The following is a 9,453-nucleotide window of genomic DNA, read 5'->3' on the forward strand; positions in this document are numbered from 1 at the left end:
TCCATGGGGATCCATAGGGGTCCTGCTACCCGTGAACCTTTAACACTTGTAATCCGATTCTAGGGCCGTCCCCATACCCCGTCCGGTATGGGCGCCAAAATTATAAACCTCAATACCCCGTTCGGTATGAGGGTGAAACGGGCCGTCTCCATACCCCGTCCGGTATGGGCGCCAAAACACATAAGGTCTCTATACCCCGTCCGGTATGAGAGACCACAATCCCGGTAGGGTTCCCTACGGACCCGGTCCGTCCACCATCTCCTAGGATATCTAGTCAGGCTGACCACATTATACAATTATCAATTTACATAACCTTTCATTCCCTTTTTCCTCAGTCAGCATCATCAAATCACACACAAACAATTAACCAGTAATTCATGCCAAGCCAGACAACATACAAAATCGGGTTCTCAGTCATTCAACCCATAATTAATAAAACAGTGATATATGCACACGAAACTATGAAATGAAAACATCAGACCTCATACTGCATTTAAAACTGTAAAATAGGCCAAACAACAGCTGACCGACAAATACACCAGACTCGGGCTCCATTAGCAACCTTAAACAATTTCACACACCTATTGATTCATGAAATACCGTTTTATCATTTATTGAACTTTAATACCGTGATAGAAAATAGGGTGATGGGTCCTTACTTGTTTCGGGGTCCGAATACGGCTCTACAGTGCGCCTACAGGTTGTCCCTAATTTTTCCTGAATTTTTTCCGGGGAACTGAAACGCACTACTGGTACCTGCACGTGTCCCAAAAAATCCCAGATTAGACCCAGGGCTCCTTTCGGCCAATATCGCAATTCCGGCACGGCGGCTCCACCGTGCTCCGTCGAGCGGCGGCGATTCGTCTCGGGTTGGCCGTTTTCGGCCGAATTCGGCCACACTTGCATCGGTTCCAGCGATAAAACAACCCTAGGGCCCTCGGGGGGCCAAAAAAATTACGAAAAACCGAAGCTTACCGGCAGCGGTGCTCTCGGGTGCTGCAGCTCTCCGGCGAGGTTTGTGTTTTGGTGATTCGGCTCCGATCAACCTGTAGAGAAAAGAATAGTGATCACGGTGATATAAAAATTGTATCAAATGGAGGCCGGGAAGGGCCTCATTGGAGTCAAAAATCGAGGAGGGGCGCGGTAGCGCTGCTAGGTTTCGGTCGTGTTTTCCGGCCGTTTGGTCGGAATTTTGGCTACAGAAGAACTCAGCGTGGAAAAACGAGTCGGGAGTATGAAATTTACCTCGATCGGCGGTCGGAAAACTCCCCGGTGCAGCGGCGGGTGGCGGCGGCCGGCTCCTCCAGTGTCTGGTTCGTCTTCTCCAGCGAGGGCAGGAGGCTAGGGTTTTTGTGGTCAGGTGTGGAGGTTCTATTTATACCCTTTTGTCTTTTGATCACAGCCGTCCATTTTGATTAAATCTGGGTTGTCCGTGTGCGATTGAATCTGGGCCGTCCGTGCGCGTGCATCTGGGCTGTCCGTGCGCTTGCATCTTGGCCATCCGTGCGCACGCTTAATCTGGGCCGTCCGTGCGCGCGGGGACGCATCTGGGCCGTCCGATCGCGCGCACGCGGATCGCCCACGTGGCCCGTTCCCGGGTCGACGTGGTCTTGCCACGCGGCAGGTCCTGGTTGGCCAGGGCTGCTGACTGGGCCGCTGACGTGGCTGCTGACGTGGCGCTGACGGGGCACAATTTTTCTAAATTGCGTTTTGACCCCTAGTTTCCGATTTTCTTTTTAAAAATACCCCCAGAATCCTAATTTTCACCCCTTTTTCCTAAAATCAATTTCAATTAAATCCAAATAATATTTTTACCCAATTTTATATTTATTTTATTTTATTAGGTTTATTTTAATTTAATTTAATAAAAATAAAATTAAATAAATAACAATAAAATTAATAATAATAATAATAATAATAATAAATTAAAAATTATCGGGCGTTACATCTTCAGTTATTGGGCAGGATAGTGTTAGAATACTCTGAATAGTGGCTGAAGGCCTTGGGCAGTTTGAAGATGCCTGACTAAACCCTTAGAGAGGGACAATTAAATATGCTTCTTAAAATAACTCCAGGGTGTTGTAGCAACGAAGTACAAATTCATGGCACTTTTCCTGGTGAAACTTGCTAATTTGTATGGTTTTACAGGTTCAATTAGGGTGGGCCATGAAGCAAAAAAGTAATGGTTGAAGAAGGTGAGGTAATCAACTCGATTGACAATAATGTTGAAGATTGAGTTTTCTGAGGAATAAGGAGTTGATTTTGTTTTCTTCAAACTTTATGTTTACTGTTTCCTTATGGTATTGACAGCTTTTGATAACAACTGTCAAATAGTAATGAAGATTTATGTTTTTGTTCAGCTTCATATTTTTCTATTTAAATTATGATATGTATCAGAATTGGTAGGATTAATTGAAATCTGTAAATTTTTACTTTCATTTTGTATTTATATATATATATATATATATGAAATTAATGAAAAATGTATGTCAAAAAAAAAAAAAAACACTTTCTATGCAGCAGAAAACTCCTATTTTTTCTGCAATTTTTTCTCTTCACTTTCTTTCATATTCTTCTATTTTCTAGAAATTTAATTAACTAATATTTTAACAGTTTTTATTTATTTATTTATTTTACATCCATTTTTTATTTGAAACGATGGTGTTGTAGAAAATGCAATTGGCAGAAAACTCCTATTTTTTCTACAATTTTTTCTCTTCACTCACTTTCATATTCTTCCATTTTACAGAAATTTAATTAACTAATATTTTAACAATAGTATCAGAGCTGCTGTACTTGTGGGATGTGAGGAGTTAAACAAACTTGTTCTTTGATTAAACATTATCAAGTTGATAGAAAATGGCCATGAATGCGAACTTAGTTGCACCACCAGTGTTCACAGGAGAAAATTATGATTATTGGGCTGTAAGGATGGAATCATATTTACCTGCTTATGACTTGTGGGTGTCTGCAGAAGAAGATTATGTTAGCGTGTCTTTACCTAAAAATCCTACATTAACACAAATTTGCCAAAAATGCAGAATGCTCCATGAAGAATTTCAAAACTCTATCCATTCTTCATTCAGCTGTATTAAAAGATATTTTTCTAAGGATGGTTAGTTTTAGAACAGCAAAGAAAGCTTGAAATTATTTAAAAGAAGAGTATGCTGCAACTGCAAAGGTGAGAGGTATAAAATTATTAATATTAAAGAGGGAGTTTGAGCTGATAAAGATGCAAGAATGTGAAAGTATTAAAGACTACTCTACTAAGGTTATGAATCTGGTGAATTAAATCAGATTATTTGGAGGGAACTTCAAGGATCAAAGAGTAGTAGAAAATATGATGATCAGTCTTCTAGAAAAGTTTGAATCAAAACTCTCAGTAACTGAAGAAACTTGCGATCTAGAAAAGCTGACAGTAACCGAGCTGATAAGCAAGTTGCAAGCTCAAAAGTAAAGAATTTCTATTAGAAGCGATGGTGTTGTAGAAAATTCATTCCAAGTTAGACAAAAGGGAAAGCAAGTTGCTACAACCTCAAAAGAAACTGGTCAGCCTTTTGAGCCTAGAATTAAAGAGTAGTAAAGCTCAAAAGAGTCAAATAAAAAGAAAAAACTTCTTGTTTGCAGCTTTTGTAGCAGGAGTGGTGTAGCGCCCGAGAAATTAAAAAAAAAAAAAAAAAGGGGGGGCCACATCAGTCGCCACGTCAGCAGACCCAGTCAGCAGTCCCGGCCAACCGGGACCTGTCACGTGGCAAGACCACGTCGATCCGGGACGGGCCATGTTGGCGATCCGTGTATGCGCGATCGGACGGCCCAAATTTAATCAAAAACGGACGGCCCAGATTAAATCAAAATAGACGGCTGAGATCAAAAGGCAAAAGGGTATAAATAAGACCCCCACACCAGACCACAAAACCCTAGCCGTCTGCCCTCGTCGGAGAAGACGAACCAGAAGCCGGCCGCTGCCACCCACCGCCGCACCGGAGGGATTTCCGACCGCCGATCGAGGTAAATTTCATACCCCCGACTCGTTTTTTCACGCTGATTTCTCCTGTGGCCAAATCGGAGCCAAAATCCCGGCCAAACGGCCCGAAAACACGGTCGAAGCCAAGCGGCGCCGCCGCGCCCCTCCTCGGTTTTTGCCTCCGATGAGGCCCTTCCCGGCCTCCGTTTAATGCAATTTTTATATCACCGTGATCACCATTCTTTTCTCTACAGGTTGATCAGAGCCGAATCACCAAAACACGAACTTCACCAGAGAGCCGCCGCACCCGAGAGCACCGCCGCCGGTAAGCTTCGGTTTTTCGTAATTTTTTGGTCCCCCGAGGGCCCTAGAGTTGTTTAATCGCAAGGATCGATGCAAGTGTGGCCGAATTCGGCCGGAAACGGCCGAAAACGGCCAAACCGAGGCGAATCGCCGACGCAAGCGGCGGCGCCGTCGCCGGAGCACGGCGGAGCCGCCGTGCCGGAAATGTGATATTTGCCGAAAGGGGCCCTGGGCCTAATTTGGGATTTTTTGGAACACGTGCAGGTACTAGTAGTGCGTTTCAGTTCCCCGAAAAAAATTCAGGAAAAATTAGGGACAGCCTGTAGGCGCACTGTGAAGCCGTGTTCGGACTCCGAAACGTGTAAGGACCCCTCACCCTATTTTCTATCACGGTTTTAAAGTTCAATTAATGATAAAACGGTATTTCATGAATCAACAAATGTGTGAAATTGCTTAAGGTCGCTAATGGAGCCCGAGTCTAGTGTGTTTGTCGGTTAACTGTTATTTGGCCTGTTTTACAGTTTTAAATGCAGTATGAGGTTTGATGTTTTTATTTTATAGTTTCGTGTGCATATTGTACTGTTTTATTGATTATGAATTGAATGACTGGGATATTGATGCTGTATGTTGTCTGTTCGGTATAAATTACTGTTTTGCTTGTTTGTATGTAGATTGATGATGCTGACTGAGGGAAAAGAGAATGATAGATTATGTAAATGAGTAATTGTATAATGTGGTCAGCCTGACTAGATATCCTGGGAGATGGTGGACGGACCGGGTCCGTAGGGAACCCTACCGGGATTGTGGTCTTCCATACCGGACGGGGTATGGAGATCTTATGTGTTTTGGCGCCCATACCGGACGGGGTATGGGGACGGCCTGTTTCACCCTCATACCGGACGGGGTAATGAGGTTTATAGTTTTGGCGCCCATACCGGACGGGGTATGGGGACGGCCATGAAATATGATTTCAAGTGTTAAGGGTTAACGGGTAGCGGGACCCCTATGGATCCCCATGGATACTAGTGGGCTGGTAAATGAGGAAAATATATTGTATAACGATTGAATTACGAAAGGCTTGGTAAGTATTATGTTATACAGTTTATATATGATTTCATGATGATGATGATGTTATTGCTTTCGTATATTATTTTTATGAATTTCACCGAGGTGAGTGAATGGTAAAGGTTTTATTATTGATAAAAGGATTTGTTGTAAATTATGCTCCATTGGTCTTTTTGTGTTTTCTACCCACCTTTACCTCCGTGACGGTGAGATATCGTGATGTCTTTACTGGGCTAGTGTAGTTCATTCCTTATTTAATCATTTCAGATCAGGAAGACATTGTTCCCGAGCCGGTTCTGCAGGAGGACGACGAAGGGGACGCCTAAAGACTCCATAGTCATATTCGTAGCTTTTACTTTCAAGTTTCTCCTTTAGGTAGTTTGATTTTTTATATTGTAAGCACGTTTTTGGTTTTAGTGTAAGGGATGTTAATCGAATTTTTGACTTCGCTTCCGCATTTGATATTTTTAATATACATTTCATTTTAATTTCCGGGGCCGTTACAAGTGGGCATTTGGAGAGTAAATACTGGAAGAATTAGCAATGTACAGTTTATAAAAAGATAGGACACATTGCAAAAGTTTGTTGGAAAAGAAATAAAAAATCACAGAATTCACAACAGCAACAAAAACAATCTACTAACCAACAACAAACTAATTTTGTGGAGAATTATATGCAATAGAAGAGCCATTTATTTATAGTTACTCAAAATCTTTATGTACCTGATGTTGATATGTGGTATATTGACAGTGACTGTACAAACTACATGACTAGAGATTGGAGATTATTTTCTAGTCTAGATTTCAACTGCAGAACCAAAGTGAAATTTGAAAATGAGAGTTCAAGGCAAAGGTTCAGTGCCAATTCACAATAAATAAGGTACAAAATTTATTACTGATGTCTTATTTATTCCTGATTTAGAGCAAAATTTATTGAGTGTGGCTCAGATGCAACAAAGGATATTTAATTTTATTTAGAAATGATTACTGCTATGTATATGATGCTGCAAATATTGAGGTTGTGAGAGTTAAGAAGGTTGATGATAGTTATATTTTATGTTTGAAGCATGTGAATCAAATTGACTTGTCTATTAAAAATGATGAAACATGGCTGTGGCATAAATGTTTTGGTCACTATCACATTGATGCAATAAAGTTGATGCAGAAAAATGGTATGGTGAGTGATATGCCTGTTTCTGGTGGAGAAGAAGTATCTGCAGCTTGTCAGTATGGTAAAATGCAAAGGACTGGTTTTTCAACTAGTGGAGTTATTCATGCAACAAGAAACTTGATATAATCCATTATGATGTCGGTGGGCCTATGAGTGTTTCTTCTTTAAGTTGTAATAAATATTTTATTTTATTTATAAATGATTTTATAAGGATAACATGGGTTTACTTTCTCTCAAGCAAGGGTCAGGTGCTTTCTGTGTTTAAAAAATTTAAATAATATATAGAAAAGCAAAGTGGATGTGAGATAGCAAATTTAAGGTCTGATAATGGCAGTGAATATATTTCAGCTGAGTTCAGAAAATTTTGTGATGATTGTGATATATTGCAACAATTTACTGTTGCTTATTTACCTGAGTAGAATGGAGTCTAAAAAAAAAAAGAATATGACAGTAATGGAGATGGCCAGATGCTTGATGTCAGAGAAGAAGTTGCCTAAAAGTTTTTGGGCTGAAGCTATATTTACTTCAGTTTATCTACTTAAGCGACTTCACTCCAATTAAGGCATGGAGTGGTTCAAAGCCTTCAGCAAAGCACTTGAGAATCTTTGGTTCAATTTGCTATACACTTGTTCCTTTTGTGAAGAGGACCAAGTTGGATGACAGAGTTCAAATTGGCATATTCTTGGGATATGTAAGACAGATCAAATGTTATAGAATTTATGATGTGCATTTTGATAAAATATATGTTAGTAGGGATGTAAGATTTGATGAACAAACTTGTTGGGAGTGGGAGAGAAGCAAGTTAAAATAAAGAAAATTGAGGAATGCTCAGTTGCTTTCGAGTTTACATCGGGTCCGAGTAATTCTGTTCAACTTGAACAAAGCGACCATGATGTTGATTCAGATCTTACTACTGATACTCCTACCAAGAAAATAAAATCACTTGCTGAAATTTATGAGAGATGCAACTTAGCAGTTATAGAGCCATCTAACTTTGATGAAGCCTTGAAGTATCCTGAATGGAAAATGGCTATGCAGGTGAAGTTTGACACAATTTGTAAGAAACATGGAAGCTCACATCAAGACCTCTAAACAAGAATGTGATACGGGTAAAATGGGTCTACAGAATTAAGTTTAATGTTGATGGGTCAGTCTTCAAATATAAAGCTAGACTTGTGGTGAAGGAATAGGTTCAACTTGCAGGAGTTGATTTTGGTGATACTTTTGCACCAGTCACAAGACATGAAACAATAAAGTTGCTTGTAGCTCTTGCAACAAAGAAAAATTGGAAGCTGTTTCATTTAGATGTGAAGTCAAATTTTTTAAATGGAGTCTTGGAAGAAGACATTTATGTGGAACAACCACAAGGTTTTTAGGTTTTTGAAGATGGTGATTATGTGTATAAACTTAAAATGCCTTATATGGGCTTAAGCAAGCTCCTAGAACTTGGTACACCATAATTGATTCACATTTAATCAGCATAGGTTTTAAGAAGAGAAAACTGAAGCAACACTTTATGTCAAGGGCGTTGATGACAACAATCAACTTGTTGTGTCAATATATGTTAATGATTTGTTGGTGACAGGAGGAGTATAAAGCTGCTGATGCAATTTAAACAACATATAATGACAGAGTTTGAGATGTCGGATCTTGGAGAAATAACTTGTTTCCTTGGTACGGAGGTCAGGCAACTTGATGATAGAATTTTTTTTTCTCAAAGAAAGTATGCATGGGATGTTCTAAAAAGCTTTAAAATAGAGAATTGCAAGTCAACTACCATACCACTTTCTACAGGTAAAAAACTGTCAAAGTTTGATCAAGCTGAGAAAGTAAATGTAAGTTTTTACAGAAGTTTGATTGGAAAACTCCTTTATTTGATTGCTACCAGGCCAGATTTAATGTTCTCAGCTAGTTAGTTATAAAGATTTATGAATTCACCTAGTGAAAAGCACATTGGAGCAGCAAAAATGGTGCTGAAATATTTAAAAGGAACTGTTGGTTATGGTATTTGGTATTCAAGAGAAGAAAGTGGTGCGTTGCAAGGATATTCTGATAGTGATTGGGCAGAAAATTCAGATGATTGCAAGAGTACTTCAGCATTTGTTTTTTCATTTAGGTTAAGTGTTTTTGTTTGGAATTCAAAGAAGGAGGAGGTTGTAGCTCAGTCCACTGTTGAGGTTGAATATATAGTAGTAGCTGCAGCAGCAAACCAGATTGTATGGTTCAGAAAATTTTTGAATGAATTTAATATGGTACAGGGGGTTCCAATTGTTATTTATGTGGATAATAAATTTGCTATTGTAATTGCAAATAAGCCGGTTCAACATGGAAGAAAAAAACATATTAAAATGAAATATCATTTTCTTCGTGAAACTGAGAAGAATGGTGAAGTTCATTTGGTATATTACAATTCAAATAATCAAGTTGCTGATATATTGACCAAAACTCTGTCTAAGTGTAAATTTAAATATTTAAGAGTTAAACTTGGTTTGTTCAATATAAAACTCAAGAAGTGTTGAAAATTGAGTTTTCAATGGAACAAAGAGTTGATATTATTTTCTTCAAACTTTATGTTTACTGTTTCCTTTTGGTATTGACAGATGTTGATAACAACTGTCAAATAGGAATGAAGCTCCATGTTTTTGTTCAGCTCCATATCTTTATACTTAAATTATGATATGTATCAGAGTTGGTAGGATTAGTTGAAATATATAAATTTTTTCCTATATTTTGTATGTATATATTTATATGAAATTAATGAAAAATGTATGTAAAAATATATATATATATATTTTCCCTGCAAAAAACTCTTATTTTTTCTGCAATTTTTCCTCTTCACTTTCTTTCATATTCTTCTATTTTTCAAGAATTTAATTAACTAATATTTTAACAAATAACAGCTTATGATGTCCAGCAGAGTATCCGGAAACTGCATCGCGGCAAGCTTATAG

The sequence above is a fragment of the Carica papaya genome, chromosome 5 (genome assembly GCF_054855325.1).
Source record: "Carica papaya isolate Zhongbai chromosome 5, ASM5485532v1, whole genome shotgun sequence".
NCBI classification, from domain to species: domain Eukaryota; kingdom Viridiplantae; phylum Streptophyta; class Magnoliopsida; order Brassicales; family Caricaceae; genus Carica; species Carica papaya.